Source organism: Microcaecilia unicolor, chromosome 1 (genome assembly GCF_901765095.1).
Source record: "Microcaecilia unicolor chromosome 1, aMicUni1.1, whole genome shotgun sequence".
In the NCBI taxonomy this organism is placed as follows: domain Eukaryota; kingdom Metazoa; phylum Chordata; class Amphibia; order Gymnophiona; family Siphonopidae; genus Microcaecilia; species Microcaecilia unicolor.
Genome location: NC_044031.1, coordinates 655,118,388 through 655,142,042, shown reverse-complemented (window position 1 = coordinate 655,142,042; position 23,655 = coordinate 655,118,388). Strand labels below are relative to the sequence as shown.

The 23,655-nt window shown below is 48.3% G+C and overlaps 1 protein-coding gene across 1 annotated transcript in view; it reads right to left on the bottom strand.

Annotated features, from left to right (window-relative positions):
* SLC43A3 (solute carrier family 43 member 3) overlaps positions 1-22,319 on the bottom strand; it is a 247,485-nt gene extending 225,166 nt beyond the window's left edge. Inside the window, exon 1 of the mRNA XM_030186408.1 lies at positions 22,238-22,319. The gene's annotated coding sequence lies outside the window, so the exon portion shown is untranslated. The remainder of the gene's footprint in view (positions 1-22,237) is intronic.
* Between the last annotated feature and the right edge of the window lie 1,336 nt (positions 22,320-23,655).

Sequence of the window (23,655 nt, the reverse complement as noted above, 5' to 3'; positions counted from 1 at the left end):
TAATTTTCCCTTCCTTGTCATCAAGCAGATGAAGCCATTACATATGGGATGTAACAAAGCAATCCCTAAATAGGGTGGAAACAAGCCACACCATGCGCTAGCACTTGTGCTCCAAAACGCGCATCCCTCCTGGCAGCCACATCCAGCCTGTAATGTCGGGCGAAAGAGAGCTTAGAAGCCCATGCTGCAGCACTGCAAATCTCATGAAGAAATAGTGCTCCAGTTTCCGCCCACGAAGAGGAAATTGCTCTTGTGGAATGTGCCATAAAGGCTTCAGGCGGAGCCCGGCCAGACAGCAGATATGCTGAAAAGATAGCTTCTTTGAGCCAACGGGCAATAGTGGCTTTAGACGCTGAAGACCCTCTGCGAGGACCTGCAAACAGCACAAAAAGATGATCAGAGGTCCTGAAAGAATTTGTAATTCGCAGATACTGCAACAGAGTCCTGCGCACATCCAAAAGGTGCAACTGCCCAAATGAATCTGGAAACTCCTCCTCAACAAAGGAGGGAAGAAAAACAGGCTGATTTAGGTGAAACGCTGAAACCACCTTAGGCATGAAGGAAGGCACGGTCCGAACCGTGACCCCTGACTCTGAGAATTGCAGAAAAGGGTCTCTACAGGACAGCGCCTGAAGCTCTGACACCCGTCTCGCCGAGGTAATGGCCACTAAAAAGACGGCCTTCAGTGTCAAATCTTTCTCTGAAGCACGCCGAAGCGGTTCAAAGGGAGCCCCCTGAAGGGCCTTCAATACTAACCCCAGGTTCCAAGCTGGACAAGGTGCCTGCACGAGAGGACAAAGCCGAAGCACCCTTCTAAGAAACCGTGCCACATCTGGATGAGCAGCTAAGGACACGCCTTCAACCTTGCCACGCAGGGAGGCCAATGCTGCCACTTGCACCCGCAGGGAATTACAGGCCAAGCCTTTGTGTACACCATCCTGCAAAAAATCCAGAATCGGCGAGACAGGAGCCCACAACGGAGAAAGCACTCTTGAAACACACCAGACTTCAAACTGGCGCCAAATCCTGGCATAAGCCAGAGGAAGTGGAGCGCTTACGGGCCTGCAGGAGAGTGGAAATTACCTTATTTGAGTAGCCTTTATCACTCAATTGCGCCCTCTCAATCGCCATGCCATAAGACCAAAGCGGCAGGCGTCCTCCATGGCCACCGGACCCTGTGACAACAGGTGCGGAACCAGAGGTAACGGAAAGGGAGCCTCCAACAGCATCTGTCGGAGGTCCGCATACCAAGGCCTCCAGGGCCAATCCGGGGCGATGAGCACCACTTCTCCTGGATGCAGCCGAATCCACAGGAGCACTCGCCCTATAAAGGGCCACGGAGGGAAGACATACAGCAAGCCCAGGGGCCAGGGTTGATCCCTCCGTCTGCTGAAGAAGCACGGGACTTTGGCATTGGAACTGGTCGCCATAAGATCCATCACTGGCTTGCCCCATTTGGCACATATCTGCAGGAATACATGGTCTGCTAGTTCCCACTCCGCTGGATCGATCTGATGCCTGCTTAGATAGTCGGCTTGCATGTTGCTCTGACCTGCAATGTGAGCTGCTGACAGGGACTGTAGATGCAGCTCGGCCAAGTGGCAAATTTGTTCGGCCTGCACGGCTAGAGCTCTGCACTGAGTGCCGCCTTGTCGATTTATGTAGGCCACTGCTGTCGTGTTGTCCGACATCACTCGGACAGCCAATCCTTCCAGGGTCACTTGAAAGGCCAGAAGAGCCAGAAACACCGCTTTCAACTCCAGGCGGTTGATAGACCACTCCGACTCGTCAGGCATCCACAGACCCTGGACATGCTTCGCCTGGCAATGTGCACCCTAGCCCTTCAGGCTGGCATCTGTCACCACTAGGCACCAGTCGGGGAGCGCCAGCTGCATTCCCTGCCGCAACATGCTGTCCAAGAGCCACCACTCCATACTGAGGCGGGCCCGCAGGGAGCCAAGAAAGTCTGCACTGATAATCCTGAGATACTGGAGACCATCGTTGAAGTAGAGAATACTGTAGAGGTCTCAGGTGCGCTCTCGCCCATGGCACCACTTCCAAAGTGGCCGTCATCGATCCCAACAGCTGGACAATGTCCCAAGCTCGCGGGCGGGGCATCCGCAGGAGCAGACGGACCTGATTCTGAAGCTTGCCCCGCCTTTGCTCGGGAAGAAACACATAACCCGAGGCTGTGTCGAACCTGGCCCCCAAATATTCTAGAGATTGCGAGGGAGTCAGGTGACTTTTGGTCATATTGACGACCCAGCCCAGAGATTGAAGGACTGAAACCACTCTGGCTGTAGCTAGATGACTCTCTTTTTCTGAGTCTGCTCTGATGAGCCAGTCGTCTAGGTACGGGTGAACCCGGATACTCTCTCGCCTGAGAAAGGCAGCTACTACCACCATTACCTTGGAGAAGGTTCGGGGAGCTGTGGCAAGGCCAAAAGGCAAGGCCCGAAACTGGAAACGTTTTCCCAACACCGCAAACCCCAGAAACGTCTGGTGCGGGGGCCAAATTGGTATGTGCAAGTAAGCTTCTTTCAGGTCCAGAGACGTGAGAAACTCTCCTGGCTGTACCGCCGCAATGACGGAGCGCAGGGTTTCCATGTGAAAATGCCGCACTCTTAAGGACTTGTTTAGCTCTTTTAAGTCCAGGATCGGGCGAAAAGACCCGCCTTTTCGTGGCACCACAAAGTAAATGGTAAACCTTGTTCGGCGGGAGGCACCAGGGTCACAGCCCCTATCTGGCACAGACTGTGCAAAGTCTCCTCTACCGCCGCCCGTTTGGCGGCAGAACCGCATCGGGACTCCACAAACTCGTCTCTCACCGGGGCATCGAATTCTATTCGGAATCCGTCTCTGATCAGGTCCAAGACCCACTGATCTGCGGAGATTTTGGCCCACTCCTCGAAAAAGAGGGAAAGTCTTCCTCCGATGACAGGAAACGAGGAGGGGGCCGGCGCACCATCATTGAGAGGGTCGCCCCTGAACTCCAGGCCTTGAACCGGCAGCTGTGGAACGTTTGTCCGAGCGAAAGGAGTTTCTCTGCTGAAAGCGGCCACGCGAAGAGAACCCAGCAGCACGCCCTGGGCGGTACTTTCTAGCTTCACGGAAGCGAGGTCTGTAAGAGGAGCGGACCGCCTGACCCTTAGAGGAAAGCTTCAGCCTATCCGGGCAAACGCTGAGGTTTGGAATCCCCCAGGCCTTTAACAATGTTTTCCAGCTCCTCACCAAACAGGAGAAGGCCTTGAAAGGGCAACTTCACCAACCTTTGCTTAGAGGCCATGTCCGCCGCCCAATGTCGTAGCCAAAGAGTGCGGCGAGCCGCCACTGCTACAGCCATTTGTTTAGCCGAAGCTCTGACCATATCATAAAGGGCGTCAGCCAAAAAGGACAAGGCCGACTCCATCCGCGGAGCCACTACAGATAAGGTCTCTGCTCCATCACCGGGCTGTTCCACTGCCCGCTGTAACCAAGCCAGGCAGGCTCTAGCAGCTAACAACTGCATGCAGAAGCCCGAACAGTGAGACCTGCCAAATCAAAGGACCGCTTCAGAGCTGAATCAAGCCTGCGGTCTTGAATATCCTTCAGAGCAACACCTCCTTCAACAGGGAGGGTAGTTCTCTTTGTCATAGCCGTGACCAGGGCATCCACTTTAGGCATTGCAAAGCGAGCCAAATGTTCCTCACTCAGAGGGTATAATTGTCTCTACGGAGGCCGCGCCATGCAGAGAATTCAAAATGGCGTCTGCTGCCAGCTCTGAGCGGGAAGAATCATCGCTCGCCATGCTCGGGCCGGCTCTTACACCTGTACAGCACAATTTACAGAGCCCCGCTGCTGATTTGCGCTTGCCACACCGGGAACAGCGCTTTACATTCTCTGCAGCCATCGCCGAAAAAAGCAGGAAAATTCAAAATGGCGGTTTCGCGCCAAAAACGCCCAGATCGCGGGCCCACCCCGGAGGAGTTAGAAAACACTCTTACCTCACCGGACCGAGTATCACAGCTCCAGTCCCATAGAAGAATCAAAGGAAAACCTCTGTTCCATTTTTTTTTTTTTTTTTTAACGCTGTGAGGAAAGCAGAGGTAATAAGAACTCCAGAGGCTCAGATGAGTGGGAAAGGCAGGGAAAGGCGAACCAATGTGCCTGCATCCTCTGAATGGGAAAGGACAGGGAAAAGCAAGCTAATATGTCCACATCCACGGGAGCATGGGTAAGGCAGGGAAAGGGCTGACCTATGTGCCTTCAAAGTGAAGCTGCTATAGCCTCTAACACCCCGGCTAACAACTGGCAAGCCAGGAGCCGCCCCCAGGCAGATTTTTGATGGAGCTCGAAGAAGCTGCAGCCACCCTGCTTGGGGAGATAGAGAATACTGAAGAGGCAGTGGAGCTGGCTGGCCATGAGGAACTGTGAAAAGTTGAGTGCTCTCTATCTCCCCCTGCTGGTTGATGGACACAACCCATTTCGTATTGGCTTCATCTGCTTGATGACAAGGAAGGGGCTTTTAGCATGTGCTAATTCCTTTAACGTGCATTAAGGCCATAACACTGCTTGATGAATTCCCCCTATGTGTAAATGCCCCTCTATTTTAGGTCTATAGTTTTGACAGTGCCTTAATGCACATTAAAGGAATTGGCACATGCTAAAAGCCTATTCTATACCTATGGGCTTTAATCATTTAGGGGCCCTTTTACAAACAGAGCAAATCATTTCTTAGCTCTGATCCATATTGGTCCATACAACCTTTTGGTCGTCTCTTTCCTATTCAATATATTAACGACACAACGTCCAAGGACCTGATGGGCTTTTTATTTATGATATTTAATATACCATCTCTCAGACTAAGCCAATGAAACGGTTCACATTATCTGGGTCAGATACCTACTTAAAAAAAAAAAACTCTCTCTAAAAACAATGGGGCCGATATTCAGAACACAGGAGGGAGCCCAGCTAACTCCCACGGTCAGTGGTCAGCCTGGAAATTTAATGCCGTGCCATTTCCGGTGACAGGCACTGAATAGCCAGTTTATTTTTAGCCTGTTTAAAGTTAACCAACTAAGTTGATATTTAAGATAGCCAGTTAGCTTTAAACCGGCTAAAGGTACACCAGCTATTTAAGTGGCCTGATTTGGCCGAGATGTTTATTAGGATTTATTGACCGCCTTTTTGAAGGAATTTACTCAAGGCAGTGTACAGTAAAATGAACTGAATATTCAGGTACAGCCAGCTATATCACATGATATAGCCGTTATCTCCTGGCTATCCCCCACTGAATAATCGCCAGATAGCTGGTTAAGTGCCATTTAATCCACCAGGTGCCGTTCCTGGCTACTGAATAATCTGACCGAGGTTGTTAACACTGAAGAACATCTGGTGAATATCCCTATTACCCCCCTTCCTCGTCTGCAGCAGCAATTTGGAGACAGCTGTGAATACCAGCTGTCAGCTCGCACAGTCGTGCAATACCTGGTTCATCCCAGCGATGTCCTGGTCATTGCATTGTTTGTTCACTGATCTAATGCTACTCTTATCGTGTCAGGTGAAAAGTTTGGTAACGGGAGATTCTGGAACTCCATTTTAAGGCCCAAGCACTGGAGGGGCAGCGAAGTATCAGGCCCACAAGGTGCCTTCATGACTCAAATCCCGGGCTGAAAACATGGCAGCAATTCTACAAATTCGAACCTCATTTTATGTGCCATACAGCAGAGCTGCCAGGTTACCTAGTTCCAGGAGGGAGACTTTTTGGCCAGTCCTGGTTTTTAAACTTGCACCCCATTGAAATCAGTGCAACAGGTCCCATCGTGCATCAGGATGAGGTTGTCAGAAATCCTGGAGTGGTCCACAATCTCCCTCCTGGAACTGGGTACATTGGAAGCTCTGACAAAGGGGCACATTTTGTACCAATTCTATAAACAGTGCTCCTAAGCCATACTAGCGCAAAGGTCATCGGCTGGCATAAGTGGGTGTACCAAAGTGTGCCATGCAACACACACACACAACTGACAGTATTGTGTAAGTTATATGCATCATTTGGCAACACACCCAAGATACATCTATGCTCCGCCCACCTGTACACCCCCTGAAAATTGTATACTAAGACAGAGATTCCTAAACCTGGCCTTGGAGGTGCCCCAGCCAGTCATTTTTTGCAGGATATCCACAATGAATATTCATGAGCAGGATTTGCATGTAAATCTCACTCATGAATATTCATTGTGGATATCCTGAAAACCTGACTGGCTGAAGCACCTCCAGGGCCAGAGGGCCAGGCACAGGAACCACTGCACTAAGCAATTTAGACCAATTATTGGCAAAGACAAAAATTCAAAGTAGATGGGGTTTTATACCAGCCAGTTTCTCTCCAAAAGGGGTCTCTTCCCACCATTATTTCACTGGTCAGGAGTGCCCCCCTGGTTGCAGAAGCTACAGGAGTCAAAGTGCAGGACTTTAGTACAGAACCCAGTGGTTCCAAACCTGTCCTGCGGGAACGCCAGGCCAGTCGGGTTTTCAAGATATTCACAATGAATATCTACAAGTTACATTTGTATTCTAACTCATGAATATTCATTGTGGATACCTTGAAAACCTGACTGGTTGGGATTCCCCCAGGACAGGTTTGGAAACCACTTCAGTAGTTGGTAAGAAAGACCAGTGCCGGGCAGACTTCTACAGTTGGCAAGGACAAAACAAACTCAAGTATACATAAAATCAAAATCAAGTATACATATGTAGTATCACATTATAACATATGCTATGAGTTTATCTTGTTGGGTAGACTGGATGGACCGTAGGGGTCTTTATCGGCTGTCATCGACTATGTTATATGTTACTATGTTATAACCACTAGCGGTCTCTGCCATCCTCAATGACAGAACCTTAGCTGTCTAAATGTAAACTGCTTTGATTGTACCACAGAATGATGGTATATCAAATCTCATTACCCCTCATGAGTGGAGAAAGCGAAGATCCTCAAGCACTCAAAAATACCGCTAGAGACCAAAAAATGTGTCAGAAAGATATAAAAATTATCTTTTGCACATTTCAATATGTTGCCTATGCAGATTATACCTACTGAACTTCAGGAAACGACTCTCTGATATTGTGGAAGTGTTGAAATGAGCTCTAATATATCCTGGCTTACGAGTGATGTTCATTGCCCTCATGGACCATGCAGAACTAACCTATCTGGAGATCTTACATAATGAAGACAGTCAATCCTAAGAACATTAACAGCATCTTCCTCCTCGCAAATATCAGAAGTGTCCATTATATATGGCTATGAGTGAGCCAGTTTAGAGAGAGGGACACTTGGACAGCCCCAGTGCATTGTGGGATCGGTAGTCTTTCATTTCGCATCAGCACTGCGAGAACCGGGAGAGGGGTATGACAAAACTTAATATGGCTGCAAATCTCCCTGCAGGCAGCATGCCACCCAGCCGCACTGGTTGTCATTAACGAACGTAGGTAACGCAGAGCTCCACTAGCCTGAAGACAGTTAAGCAATTTCACATCCAACACTTCCTGGAACTTTACCACTATTCCACTAAGTTGCTCAATGCTTGCCCCACAGCAAAAGAGCAGGAAAGCATAATTTTCTGCCTTGAAAGTGTTTTTCTAAGCATTCCTCTCGTCTCCTCCCGTACACTCTCCTCTGAGCACAGTACAGCGAGAAGCTTTCCTCATCAGAACAATGAATTCACAGATGAGGAATCATCCTGTAACTGAAATGGAAGGAATGTTATTGCTTTAACAGTCAAACAACTGCCAAGCATTTACCCAAGACTTCCCCTCCACGCTGGCTACACAGGCCTGCCCTTTTCTTAAAAAGACTGTATCCAGAAGGAAACTCCCTGATATATTAAACTAAGACACACTGGTCCTGTCCTGCTCGCCTTTTATACCCTGGCACACTGTAATTCAGAGTCCCTTTTTTCTCAGATTGCCTTCGATATGAACCTCTCCAAAGAAAGGAACAAAACAGTCAACATTACTTGCAAACACTGGCTCTTATTTTTCCTTTCATTAAGGCCTTAGTGGGGCCTAATGATTACCGAGAACCAGATGCTCATTGGTTTCACACTGAATTGAGGCCTAGATGCACTAAACGTTTTTCATCGTTAAATAAGCCCTTAAGGCAGAATTTCCTATCCTTTCCATGCACAAAGCCTATTTTCCGACGACAGTAGCAGCTAACGAAAACTGAATGCAGATGAGCAATTCTTCTACAAATCCCATTGAAATGACATGCACTAACCTTTTCCGATTCGTTTAACGCAGGAAACACCGTGAAATCTAACGAGAGTCTGTACCTCTCGTTAGGCCTGTCTGTCTGCTAGAAGTTTACAAAATCCATTAAAAAAAATAACTGGGGGGGGGGGGGGGGGGGGGGGCGAAAACGCCCCAGGTCGCCGCTGCTCCCCTCTCCCTCAGCACCAAAAAACAACAAAAAAAAAAAGGATCGGGAGGGGGCAAGGGCGCTCGTCATGAGCGTCCTGTATGGACGCCTTGCCCCCCCCCCCCCCCGCTGCTCTCCGCTCCCCCCCCCCCACGAAAAATCTCCAATTTTAGCAGCCCCGGGCCAGCCCTCCGCTCTTCCTGTGTATTCTCCCACACTAGCTCCGCCTCCTGCCATGCTCTGGTCCCATGCCCCGCCCCCGCCGCCCCCCCCTTTGGTCGTGGCTGCCGCTCCCCCCCTCCAACGACCCCCCCCTTGCCTTACCGATCCGTGCAGCGCCTCTCACCTCTGCTGCACGGGCAAGAACAGCTGATCGGCGATTCAGAAGGCCTCCTCAGACGTCCCTTCTTTCTTCCTGGGCCCGCCCTCCTCTGACGTAGGTAAAATACGTAGTTTACCTACGTCAGAGGAGGGCGGGCCCAGGAAGAAAGAAGGGACGTCTGGGGAGGCCTTCTGAATCGCCGATCAGCTGTTCTTGCCCGTGCAGCAGAGGTGACAGGCGCTGCACGGGCCGGTAAGGCAAAGGGGGGGGGGGTCGTTGGAGGGGGGGAGTGGCAGCAACGACCAAAGGGGGGGCGGCGGGGGCGGGACCGGAGCATGGCAGGAGGCGGAGCTAGTGTGGGAGAATACACAGGAAGAGCGGAGAGCCGGCCCGGGGCTGCTAAAATTGGAGATTTTTTGTGGGTGGGGGGGAAGCGGAGAGCAGCGAGGTGGGGGGGGCAAGGCGTCCATACACGACGCTCATGACGAGCGCCTTTGCCCTCTCCCGAAACACACCTGTTTGTAGGTTTGTTTGTTTTGACAGCTGGGCCTTTGTGGCATGCGCAGAGCAGCCAGCATAACGCTTGGCTGCTCTGCGCATGCTTTAGGCGCTGATTAACGATGGGTTTAACGATTCAGTGATACATCCTACTTTGCAATACCGAGCCGAACATTTCTGGAGTGTTTTTGTAGTGCATTCCTCGTTTTTAAAAAATCGTTAAGCACTTTTACGTTTCTTATTTTTTAACGTTTGGTTGATGCATCTGGGCCTGAGAGTCTACAGGAAAGGCATACTTTACTAAGGATGCCTGGAAAGCAAACAGCCAAGGAAGGTGGCTCAGTGCAACTGCTGCAGAGCTTCCAAGTTACCCAGTTCCAGGAGAGAAATATTAAACCAGTCTCGGATTTCAGACAACCTCATCCAGAGGCATTATGGGACCTGAAGCACTGATTTCAATGGGAGAATCAGGGACTACAAATCCCAAACTGCTTTGGAATATAAATTTAAAACCAGGACTGGCCAAAGAGTCTCCCTCCTGGAACTGGGTAACTTGGCAGCTCTGCATTTTTTTTTTTTTTTACTCTTTCAAGTCACATAACACCAGAGTCTTGATTAGACTTTCCAGAACAATGCAGATATATTCAAACACATTGTTCTGGAAAGTCTAACCAAGACTTGAGTGTTTATACAGCACCTGTGCAGGGTAACTTTATACCAGTGGTTGCCAAATCGGCCCAGCAAGTCAGGTTTTCAGGATATCCAAATCCCTCTCATGAATATTCATTGTAGATATCCTGAAAACCTGATTGGCTGGGGTGCCTCCAGGATCAGGTTTCGGCATCACTACTTTATACGATGTTGCTTAGATAGGAAGATCAAGCAGGCACCTATTTAAAGTTGATTTTATGAAGACACATAAGCATCTCTGTGTGCATAAACTTGTCCCACAAAAGTTAGAGAAATCATGCTATATTGTACAGCTCCGGAGCTGGTGTAAATGTGCACGTGTACAGTAGGCACAAATGTATTTTTTACTCACCCCAATACCAAAAAATCCCAAGAAAAAAAACATATGAAATCACTAACTACCGCCCAGTAGCATCAACTTACTGATTATATAAACAAATTCACAATATTACATGAAGACCATAAAGACAACGCAAGATTTAACTATCTTTCGAAAACTACTGAAAACTGACTTATTTAAGAAGGCATACAACAAACGTCCTAATTACTAAACAATAAGAATGAAGAATAAGATTGGACCGACCTAATCATGCGACCGAGCAAACTCAATGACCTTAATGAACAAACAACACCTACACAAGATCACAATGTATTCTTCTACCATGTATGTACGCACTTGATTGTAAAACCATGTGCTAATATGTACGCAAGATCACAATGCGTTCTTCCACCATGTATGTACGCACTTGTTTGCAAAACCATGTGCATATTTGTAGTCCGGAAATGGCAACCGCCATTACGGCAAATGTAAGCCACATTGTGCCTGCAAATAGGTGGGAAAGGGAAAATTAGGTTCATACCTTGGTAATTTTCTTTCCTTTAGTCATAGCAGATAAAGCCATTACGTATGGGTTGTGTCCATCAACCAGCAGGGGGAGATAGAGAGCACTCAACTCTTCACAGTGCCTCATGGCCAGCCAGCTCCACTGACTCTTCAGTATTTGAAGCTTCCAAAGCAGTATGGAACCGCAATGGGAATAACATGAACTTTCCTCACAGCAAACGATGGCCCCTTAACAAGGGCATGAACTCAAAAGGAGGGAATGAACACATCCTCCTGGAGGGAATAAACTCGTCCTCCTTATTGTATAACTGGAGGGGATACACGCAACCTCCTGGAGGGAATAAACTGATCCTCCAAAACATAAACTGGAGGGAATGGACTCATCCTCCTATAAGTGGACATGAATCCTGAATACTGTTTTGCAACTTTCTCCCAAGAAAGGAACTTCAGGAAACAAGAACAGAACCTGAAACAGATTCACAGCATACAGACAATCATACAGGGAGGGCTCATGGCTTCATCTGCTATGACTAAAGGAAAGAAAATTACCAAGGTAAGAACCTAATTTTCCCTTCCTTGTCATCAAGCAGATGAAGCCATTACGTATGGGATGTAACAAAGCAATCCCTATATAGGGTGGGAACAGGTCACACCACCGCTGCGTACGCCTTGTAGCGCTATAGAAATGCTAAATAGTATTAGTAGTAGTGCTCCAAAACGCGCATCCCTCCTAGCAGCCACATCCAGCCTGTAATGTCGGGCAAAAGAGAGCTTAGAAGCCCATGTTGCTGCACTGCATATCTCTTGATGACAGAGTTTCAGCCCAAGAGCAAGAAATCGCTCTGGTAGAATGCGCCTTAAAGGCTACAGGCAGAGACCAGCCGGCAAGCAGATAAGCTGAAAAGATAGTTTCTTTGAACCAGCGGGCAATAGTGGCTTTAGACGCTGGAGACCCTCTGCGAGGACCTGATAGCAATACAAACAGATGATCATAGATCCTGAAAGAGATAGTAACTCGCAGATACTGCAGCAGAGTCCTGCGCACATCCAACAGGTGCAACTGCCCAAAAGATTCTGGAAACTCCTCCTTATCAAAGGAGGGCAAGAAAATAGGCTGGTTTAGGTGAAACGCTGAAACCACCTTAGGCAAGAAGGAAGGCACAGTCCGAACCGTGACCCCGGACTCTGAGAATTGCAGAAATGGGTCTCTACAGGACAGCGCCTGGAGCTCTGACACCCGTCTCGCCGAAGTAATGGCCACAAGAAAAACGGCCTTTAGTGTCAAATCTTTCTCCGATGCTCGCCGAAGCGGCTCAAAAGGAGAAGCCTGCAGGGCCTTCAAAACTAGCCCCAGGTTCCAAGCTGGACAGGGTGCTCGCACAGAAGGCCGGAGCCGAAGCACCCCACTAAGAAACCGTGCCACATCTGGATGAGCAGCTAATGACACGCCTTCAACCTTACCACGAAGGGAGGCCAACGCTGCCACTTGCACCCGCAGGGAATTATAGGCCAAGCCTATTTGTACACCATCCTGCAAAAAGTCCAGAATCGGCGAGACAGGAGCCCGCATGGGTGTGATCGCTTTTGAAGCACACCAAGACTCAAACTGGCGCCATATCCTGGCATAAGCCACGGAAGTGGAACGCTTGCGGGCCTGCAGGAGAGTGGAAATGACTGTGTTTGAATAGCCTTTGTCCCTCAATTGCGCCCTCTCAATAGCCATGCCATAAGACCAAAGCGGCAGGCGTCCTCCATGGCTACCGGGCCCTGTGACAACAGGTTCGATACCAGAGGTAAAGGAAGGGGAGCCTCCACTAGCATCTGTCGGAGGTCCGCATACCAAGGCCTCCTGGGCCAATCCGGGGCGATTAGGACCACTTCTCCTGGGTGAAGCCGAATCCGCGCCCTATCAAGGGCCATGGAGGGAACACATATAGTAGGCCCGGAGGCTAGGGCTGAGTCAAGGCATCCAACCCTGCCGAGCAAGGATCTTTCCGTCTGCTGAAGAAGCACGGGACTCTGGCATTTGAACTTGTCACCATAAGATCCATCACGGGCTTGCCCCATTTGGCACATATCTGCAGGAATACTTCGTCTGCTATTTCCCTTTCTGCTGGATCGATCTGATGCCTGCTTAGATAATCGGCTTGCACGTTGCTCTGACCTGCAATGTGAGCTGTCGACAGAAACTGAAGATGCAGCTCGGCCCAGTGGCAAATCTGTTCGGCCTGCGCGGCCAGTGCTCTGCACTGAGTGCCGCCTTGTCGATTTATGTAGGCCACTGCTGTCGTGTTGTCCGACATCACTCTGACAGCCAATCCTTCCAGGGTCACTTGAAAGGCCAGAAGCGCCTGAAACACCGCTTTCAACTCCAGGCGGTTGATGAACCACTCCGACTCCTCGGGTGTCCATAGACCCTGGGCATGCTTCCCCTTGCAATGTGCGCCCCAGCCCTTCAAGCTGGCATCTGTCACTACTAGACACCAATCGGGGAGCGCCAGCGGCATTCCTCGCCGCAGCATGCTGTCTGAGAGCCACCACTCCATGCTGAGTCGGGCTGCAGGGAGCCAAGAAAGTCTGCATTGATAATCCTGAGAAACTGGAGACCATTTTTGAAGTAGGGAATACTGTAGAGGTCTCGGGTGCGCTCTCGCCCAGGGCACCACTTCCAATGTGGCTGTCATCGATCCCAGCAGCTGGACAATGTCCCAAGCTCGCGGGCGGGGCATCCTCAGGAGCAGACGGACCTGATTCTGAAGCTTGCACCGCCTTAGCTCGGGTAGGTATACATAGCCCGAGTCTGTGTCGAACCTGGCCCCCAAATATTCTAGAGATTGCGAGGGGGTCAGGTGACTTTTGGCCATATTGACGACCCAGCCTAGAGTTTGAAGTACTGAGACCACTCTGGCTTTAGCTTGATAGCTCTCTGTTACAGAGTCTGCTCTGATGAGCCAGTCGTCTAGGTACGGGTGAACCCTGATACCTTCTCGCCTGAGCAAAGGAGCTACTACCACCATTACCTTCGAAAAGGTTAGGGGAGCTGTGGCGAGGCCAAAAGGCAAGGCCCGGAACTGGAAATATTTTCCCAACACCGCAAACCTCAGAAACTTCTGGTGCGGGGGCCAAATTGGTATGTGCAAGTAAACTTCTTTCAGGTCCAGAGACATGAGAAACTCTCCGGGCTGTACCGCAGCAATGACGGAGCGCAGGGTTTCCATTTGGAAATGCCGCACTCTCAGGGACTTGTTTAATTCTTTTAAGTCCAGAATAGGACGAAAAAAACCCACCTTTTCGCAGCACCACAAAGTAGATGGAGTATCGGCCGTAGCCGTGTTCAGCGGGAGGTACCGGGGACACAGCCCCTAACTGAATCAGACTTTGCAAAGTCTCCTCTACCGCCGCCCGTTTGGCGGCAGAAACGCATCAGGCCTCCACAAATACGTCTCTTACTGGGGCGTTGAATTCTATTCTGTAGCCATCTCTGATCAAGTCCAGAACCCACTGATCTGAGGAAATATTGGCCCACTCCTCGGCAAAGAGGGAAAGACATCCTCCGATGACAGGAAGCGAGGAGGGGGCCGGCGCACCATCATGGCAGTAGCAGTGGCGGCTCACCGTCTTATTTGGCTACGACATTGGGCAGCGGACATGGCCTCTAAGCAAAGGTTGGTGAAGTTGCACTTTCAAGGCCGCCTCCTATTTGGTGAGGAGTTGGAAAAAAAATTGTTAAAGGCCTGGGAGATCCTAAACCCCAGCGCTTGCCCGAAGATAGGCCGAGGCCTTCCTCCAAGGGCCAGGCAGTCCACTCCTCTTATAGACCTCGCTTCTGTGAAGCTAGAAGGTACCGCCCGGGGCGTTCTGCTGGGTTCACTTCTCGTTACCGTTTTTCAGCAGAGAAACTCCTTTCGCTCGGACAAGCGTTCCACAGCCACCGGCTAAGAGGGTCGCCCCTGAACTCAGATGAGTGGGAAAGACAGGGAAAGGCGAACCAATGTGCCTGCATCCACTGAGTGGGAAAGGACAGGGAAAAGCAAGCTAATATGTCCACATCCACGGGGGCATGGGTAAGGCAGGGAAAGGGCTAACCTATGTGCCTTCAAAGTGAAGCTGCTATAGCCTCTAACACCCCGGCTAACAACTGGCAAGCCAGGAGCCACCCCCAGGCAGATTTTTGATGGAGCTCGAAGAAGCTGCAGCTACCCTGCTTGGGGAGATAGAAAATACTGAAGAGGCAATGGAGCTGGCTGGCCATGAGGCACTGTGAAAAGTTGAGTGCTCTCTATCTCTCCCTGCTGGTTGATGGACACAACCCATACGTAATGGCTTCATTTGCTTGATGACAAGGAAATGTGGGATACCAATGCTACAAATCTAATATAATAAAACGCACCGTGAACGTTCTAATGAGGACAACGTTCTGAAGTCACTAAAACACTCCCTGAAGGGTTCGTGGCGTTCGTGGTGTGAAGCCACCCAGCCGTCTCTGCCCCGCCCTCGCGTCAAACGTCATGACGTCGAGGGCGGGGAAAACACACGGATCGCGAGGGCAGAAAAAAAAAAAAAAACTGATTGCACCCACGCACGCACCGTTTTAGTATATTAGATTTACCTCTGTGGTGGCGGTTCCGGCAGCGCAGCGTCAGGGAAGGAGGCGGCGCTCCCGACGTCTCTAGCCTTCCCTTCGCTGTGTTCCGCCTTCTTCTGACGTCAATGATGACGTCAGAAGAAGGCGGAACACAGCGAAGGGAAGGCTAGACGTCGGAAACGCCGCCTCCTTCCCTGACGCTGCGCTGCCGGAACCGCCACCACGGAGGTAAATTAAAAAAAAAAAACAAAAGAAAAGGGATGTTGGGGGGATAGAAGAGGGTGGGCAGCAAAGTTGAACACTGGGAGCAGGAGGGCAGGGGAAAAACGACAGCATGGATGCGAAGAGGGCGGGCCAGGCTGGGACATGGGACAGAGAGGAGCATGGATGCGAGGGGGGGGGGGTCATGGAAGGAAGAGAGGGGAATTACAGGAAAAGGAAGAATGGAGGGGGCAGGGGACAGAGGAGCATGGATGGGCATGGATTGGGAGGGCATCCCTCAGGGAGAGAGGGAAATTGCTGGAAAGGGATGAATGGAGGGGGCAGGGGACAGAGGAGCATGGATGGGCATGGATTGGGAGGGCAGGGCTCAGGGAGAGAGGGGAAATGCTGGATAGGGAAAAATGGAGGGGCCAGGTGACAGAGGAGCATGGATGGACATGGATTGGAAGGGCAGGACTCAGGGAGAGGGGAATTGCTGGATAGGGATGAATGGAGGGGACAGATGGGCATGGATGGATATGGATTGCAGGGCAGGCCTCAGGCAGAGAGGGGAAATGCTGGATAGGGATGAATGGAGGGGGCAGGTGACAGAGAAACATGGATGGCCATGGATTGGGAGGGCAGGGCTCAGGGAGATAGGGGAATTGCTGGAAAAGGATGAATGGAGGGGGCAGGGGACAGATGGCCATGGATTGGGAGGGCACGGCTCACACTCTCTCTCTCATATACAATGTCTTTCTGACTCTCACTCTCACACACTCTGTCTCACACTGTATCACATTCACTCTCTATGTGCCACACAGTCACTCACACACTCGCTTGGTCTCATACACTCACTCAAACAGAGAATCTGTGTCTCACACACACTCTCTCTCTCGCCCACACACACACACTCTCTCTCACACTGTGTCTCACATACACACTTGCACACACTCTCATTCTCACACACACACTCTCTCACAAACACACTCACACCCAGACTCACTCTCTCTCTCACACACTCACACTTTCACTCTGACTCTCAAACAGTCACTCTCACATACACTCTCCCAAACATACACACTCCAAGGAAAACCTTGCTAGCGCCCGTTTCATTTGTGTCAGAAACGGGCCTTTTTTACTAGTAATAATAATAATCACAATGAGGATTTCGCCCCCTCCATAGCACTGAAACAGTACTAATTACCCTCCTAGCCAAATTCAAGCAGGAAATAGCAACAGGTAAAAGCATACTTCTCCTCCAATTTGACACGTCCAATGCATTCGACGTGGTACACCATAAAATACTACTAAGACTCCTAGATTACTTTGGGATTGGCGGACACATACTTAGCTGTATGAAGGGTTTCCTGACCACTAGAACATATCAAGTGAAATCAAGCTCAAACATATCATCACCATGGAAAGCAGAATGCAGAGTACCTCAAGGATCACCACTATCACCCATCCTTTTCAACCTAATGATGACCCCCACTAGACAAGTCCTTATCCAACCAAGGCCTTAACCCTTTCATCTATGCAGACGATGTCACAATATACATTCCTTACAAACACGATCTGACAGAAATCACCAACAAAATCAAGCTCAGCTTGAATATCATGAACTCATGGGCAAATGCATTTCAACTAAAACTCAACACAGAAAAAACACACAGTCTCATCCTCTCATCCCAATACAATACGAAGAAACCCACAAACAAACACCCCAGATTATACCCTCCCTATCTCAGGCAGCCTGAAAATTCTCGGCGTTACAATCGACCGTAACTTCCCACTAGAGAACCAAGTGAAATCCACAACAAAGAAAATGTTCCACTCAATGTGGAAATAAACGCGTGAAACCATTCTTCCCGAGGGAAACATTTTGCAACTTGATACAATCAATGGTACTAAGCCATGTAGACTACTGCAATGGAATTTATGCGGGATGCAAAGAACAAATTATAAAGAAACTTCAGACCGCTCAAAACACGGCAGCCAGGCTTATATCTGAAAAAACACGATTCGAAAAGCGCCAAACCCCTCCGAGAAAAACTGCACTGGCTCCCAATCAAAGAACGTATTGCTTTCAAAATCTGCACCCTGGTTCATAAAATTATCTACGGTGAAGCCCTGGGATACATGACAGACCTCATAGACCTTCCAACCAGAAACACAACAGGATCAACACAAACATACCTAAATCTCCACTACCCAAGCTGCAAAGGACTCAAATACAAATCAATTTGTGCATCCAGCTTTTCCTACATAAGCACACAACTATGGAACACATTACCAAAAGCCGTGAAAACAACGTATGATCACCTAAACTTCCGGAAATCATTAAAAACTAACCTGTTCAAAAAGGCATACCCTTCCGACCCAACTTAAATGCCTGTACCCTGCAACACAACAAAACCAAAGCTCATATTGGACATATAATAACTCTTCCTCCCCTCTACGGTTCCCTAATGTGTCTGTTACACATGAACCTTATTTTACCACAACATTACTGTATTTGTTCATACCGGAATTGGCGAACACCTCTACGGTACTATGTAAGCCACACTGAGCCTGCAAATAGGTGGGAAAATGTGGGATACAAATGTAACAAATAATAAATTGTGTACACAAGTATGAGTTCCGCCCCCCCCCCCCCCATACTCTGCCCAATTCCTCCCCCACAAATGCCGACACAGACACACATAGAAGTATCCACATTCTTATCACTACACATTACTTGTACACAGGCATAATTTTATACGTGTAGCCATGGGGGAGAGGAGCACTGGGGGTCTGGGGCGCTACCCAATTTGGGATCAGGTCCCCCAAAATTGAGGCGGTCTTCTGCTTTGGCTGGCAGGTGTCCCAAAGCCCTCCTCCACCTGAAACCTTACAGTTTGCAGTTTTTCCTGGGCCACGAATTCTGCCAGCCCTAGTCTGTCACTGCTGCAGTCCCTACCATTCTCCCACTGGCCCTAACCCACCAACCAACCTATTCCCACAGGTAAATTAGTCTGCACCAGCCACCCTCAAATCTGTGACTCTCAGATTCAGAAGCAGCCACCTTCCAGATAGAGCTATCTGGGTTACATGACTACACATATCATATGGGGGGGGGGGGGGGAAGACCTAGTTTCCCCACGTGCGAGCTGTGAATTATTGCAAGAAGACCTAATTGGAAAGCTGGGTGGCTAAATTGCAGATTAAATTCAATGTGCACAAATGCAAGGTAATGCACATTGGAAAGAATAATCCGAATCAATGTTACCTGATGCTAGGTTCCACCTTGAGGGTCAGCACTCAAGAAAAAGATCTGGGTGTCGTTGTAGATAATAAGCTGAAATCTTCAGTTCAGTGTGCGGCAGCGGCTAAAAAAGCAAACAGGATGCTAGGAATTATTAGGAAAGACACTGAAAATATTATAATGCCTGCCTTTGTATCACTCCATGGTGCGTCCGTACCTTGAATACTGCGTTCAGTTCTGGTCGCCATATCTCAAAAAAAGATATACAGTGGGGGAAATAAGTATTTGATCCCTTGCTGATTTTGTAAGTTTGCCCACTGACAAAGACATGAGCAGCCCATAATTGAAGGGTAGGTTATTGGTAACAGTGAGAGATAGCACATCACAAATTAAATCCGGAAAATCACATTGTGGAAAGTATATGAATTTATTTGCATTCTGCAGAGGGAAATAAGTATTTGATCCCCCACCAACCAGTAAGAGATCTGGCCCCTACAGACCAGGTAGATGCTCCAAATCAACTCGTTACCTGCATGACAGACAGCTGTCGGCAATGGTCACCTGTATGAAAGACACCTGTCCACAGACTCAGTGAATCAGTCAGACTCTAACCTCTACAAAATGGCCAAGAGCAAGGAGCTGTCTAAGGATGTCAGGGACAAGATCATACACCTGCACAAGGCTGGAATGGGCTACAAAACCATCAGTAAGACGCTGGGCGAGAAGGAGACAACTGTTGGTGCCATAGTAAGAAAATGGAAGAAGTACAAAATGACTGTCAATCGACAAAGATCTAGGGCTCCACGCAAAATCTCACCTCGTGGGGTATCCTTGATCATGAGGAAGGTTAGAAATCAGCCTACAACTACAAGGGGGGAACTTGTCAATGATCTCAAGGCAGCTGGGACCACTGTCACCACGAAAACCATTGGTAACACATTACGACATAACGGATTGCAATCCTGCAGTGCCCGCAAGGTCCCCCTGCTCCGGAAGGCACATGTGACGGCCCGTCTGAAGTTTGCCAGTGAACACCTGGATGATGCCGAGAGTGATTGGGAGAAGGTGCTGTGGTCAGATGAGACAAAAATTGAGCTCTTTGGCATGAACTCAACTCGCCGTGTTTGGAGGAAGAGAAATGCTGCCTATGACCCAAAGAACACCATCCCCACTGTCAAGCATGGAGGTGGAAATGTTATGTTTTGGGGGTGTTTCTCTGCTAAGGGCACAGGACTACTTCACCGCATCAATGGGAGAATGGATGGGGCCATGTACCGTACAATTCTGAGTGACAACCTCCTTCCCTCCGCCAGGGCCTTAAAAATGGGTCGTGGCTGGGTCTTCCAGCACGACAATGACCCAAAACATACAGCCAAGGCAACAAAGGAGTGGCTCAGGAAGAAGCACATTAGGGTCATGGAGTGGCCTAGCCAGTCACCAGACATTAATCCCATTGAAAACTTATGGAGGGAGCTGAAGCTGCGAGTTGCCAAGCGACAGCCCAGAACTCTTAATGATTTAGAGATGATCTGCAAAGAGGAGTGGACCAAAATTCCTCCTGACATGTGTGCAAACCTCATCATCAACTACAGAAGACGTCTGACCGCTGTGCTTGCCAACAAGGGTTTTGCCACCAAGTATTAGGTCTTGTTTGCCAGAGGGATCAAATACTTATTTCCCTCTGCAGAATGCAAATAAATTCATATACTTTCCACAATGTGATTTTCCGGATTTAATTTGTGATGTGCTATCTCTCACTGTTACCAATAACCTACCCTTCAATTATGGGCTGCTCATGTCTTTGTCAGTGGGCAAACTTACAAAATCAGCAAGGGATCAAATACTTATTTCCCCCACTGTAGCAGAATTAGAAAAGGTTCAAAGAAGAGCGACTAAAATGATAAAGGGGATGGAACTCCTTTCATATGAGAAGCTCTTCAGCTTGAAAAAGAGACGGATGAGGGGAGAAATGAATGAGGTCGACAAAATCCTGAGTGGTGTAGAGTAAGTAGATGTAAATCAATTTTTTAGTCATTCCAAAAGTACAAAGACTAGGGGCCACTCGAGAAAGTTACATGGAAATACTTTTAAAACAAATAGGAGGAAATATTTTTTCACTCAACAAATAGTTAAGCTCTGGAACTCTTTGCCAGAGGAGGTGGTAACAGCGGTTAGCGTATCTGGGTTTAAAAAAGGGTTGAACAAAATCTTGGAGGAAAAGGCCATAGTCTGCTATTGAGACAGACGTGGGAAGCAACTGCTTGCCCTGGGATTTGTAGTATGGAGTGTTGTTGCCACGATTTGGGTTTCTGCTAGGCACTTGTGACCTGGATTTGCCACTGTTTGGAAAACAGGATAGTGGTCAGTGTTGCCAGGTGGGCGGTTTTACCGCCCAATTGGGCGGTTTTCCACGACCCTCCGCGGGAAATTTTTGCCCGCGGCGGGTTGCGGTTTTTTGGGCTTCTTTTTTTTCTTTTGGGCGGTTTTCAGGCGGTTTTTTCGGCCGCGGAGGGCTGGGTTAGTGACGTTTTGGGCAGGGTTAGTGACGTTCTGGGCAGGGGTGATGACGGGGGAGGCGGGGCCGATGACGGCGGGGGTGATGACGTGGGGGTGGGGGTGTCAGGGGCAGGGTTTGGGCTGTTTTTAGGCTGGATTGGGTGGGAAAATATTTTTCCACCTGGCAACCCTGTGGTCTATTTGGACCGTTCGTCTGACCCAGTATGGCTACTCTTATGTTCTCCAAATGCCTCTGCCCAAGACTATCATCAGCACCTTTTTTCCCCCCAAGGAAAAACGAAACAAAACACTGAATCTGTTTTATACAAGGGTTCTCAGCCCAGTCCTCAAGACATACCTTGTCACATTTCCAGGATGAGGACCACAAAGAATATGAACTACTATTTCTATAGCGCTACTAGACGTACAAAGCGAAGAGTGCGTCTGTGCTCGACAGAGCTTACAATCTAATTACGAGATAGAGTCACATGCAATTTTATTGTGGATATTTATTTCTTGGGGGAAAAAACGGATTAGCTAGGTGTGGCCCGAGGACTGGTCTCACATGACCCGATTTTAATGGAACAAATTTTTTTTTGTAGTTGACTCTTGTTAAAGTAAAATCAAAACACACACACACAGACCTTTTTCCCCATTTTACGCCCAGGGAAGCGAGATCAACGTTTACTGTGTATGATCCACACAGAAAGCAAGGATGCAACTGGGTGATGCCGAACAAAAAACAACCGCTAGCACGATGAAAATGGAAAAAAAAAAAAGCACGCGCCAAAAAGACGAGAAGCAGCAGCCACCCAGCCAGGGCACGCATGTCCCACTCCCTTTCAATTCAAAGCGCAGAAATTAATTAACAAGCCATCGCATCCCCCCCACCACTTCCGCCTCTTAAATCAGCTAAGCTCCACTGTCAGCGTGAGCCCCGGCCTTCCTCACTCACTCACCCCATGCTGTTCCACTCCACTAGGCTGTCCAGCACACAAAGTGCGATGACGATTCGAACGCACCGTTGTCCCGATAGGAAACTCCGAGTCCACCTATCGTCTCGCACGTGCAGCATTTAGGTAGCCAATCGAACTAGGGAGCAGCGGGGCCTGGTGGTGTGCAGCTGCAGGGCTCCAGGCGGCCGCCAGGGGATGCTGTGTCCTTCAAAGTTTTTCAAACGTGCACCGCTTTTTTTTTTCAATGATAGTAATAAATATTATTTGTCACGGTTTATTTAATAATAAAGTTAAAAATAACACTGTAAGAGTCCCATGAAGGATGATGATGACTATTATTAAGAAACATTTAACAAAAAAAACCTTTGTATTATTGGTAACACCGATACAAACTTTCTTAATAATAAGCATCATCCTTCATGGGACTCTTGCAACAATGTTATTATTGCTATGGTTAATTTTATGGCAAACGTGATAACGAAGTGATGATGCAAATGGAAGGACTAACAGGGAATATGTGGAATCGGAGGGGGAGGGGGATGCAAGAGTATTATGTTCCCTAGTGGTTGGATATCTTCTCCTCATCCTCCGCAGTCTTCCAACCCATTATAGATCTTTATAGTTGTTGTATGCCAAATATTGTAAACTAGGCTCCTATATGTTTCTCCTTGTTTTCTTTTACTCTATTTACCTTGTATGTACACCACTTAGTTATGTGCTTTTATTTGCAGTATATTAAATAAAGTTTATCAGTAAAAAATAAAACAAAATAAAACATGGAAAAGAAAATAAGATGATACCTTTTTTATTGGACATAACTTAATACATTTCTTGATTAGCTTTCGAAGGTTGCCCTTCTTCGTCAGATCGGAAATAAGCAAATGTGTTAGCAGGTAGTATATATAAGAGAAACATCAAAGCATTACTTTGACAGTCTGACAGAGTGGGAGGGTGGGGGTATGCATGGGGACATCAAAGCATTTCATTATTCTAGCAGAATGGGTGTTGGTAGGTGAGAGGAGGGTAATAAACAGAGAAATACAGCTTATGGTTTATAATGGGTTAGAAAACCCAGATCCTTATTAAGTCCTGTTTGTTCTGTGTCAAAATATTCAATCATTCTTATTTCAAAGGTCTTACGTTCCTGTATTGTTTTAAAATTACCTTTCAGTATTCTTACTGTGAAATCACCGGTGCAGTGTTCTGGTCTTGTGAAGTGTTGGCCCACAAAGTAATGCTTTGATGTTTCTCTTATATATACTACCTGCTACCACATTTGCTTATTTCCGATCTGACGAAGAAGGGCAACCTTCGAAAGCTAATCAAGAAATGTATTAAGTTATGTCCAATAAAAAAAGGTATCATCTTATTTTCTTTTCCATGTTTTATTTTGTTTGATTTCTATTGATAACCTTTAAGAG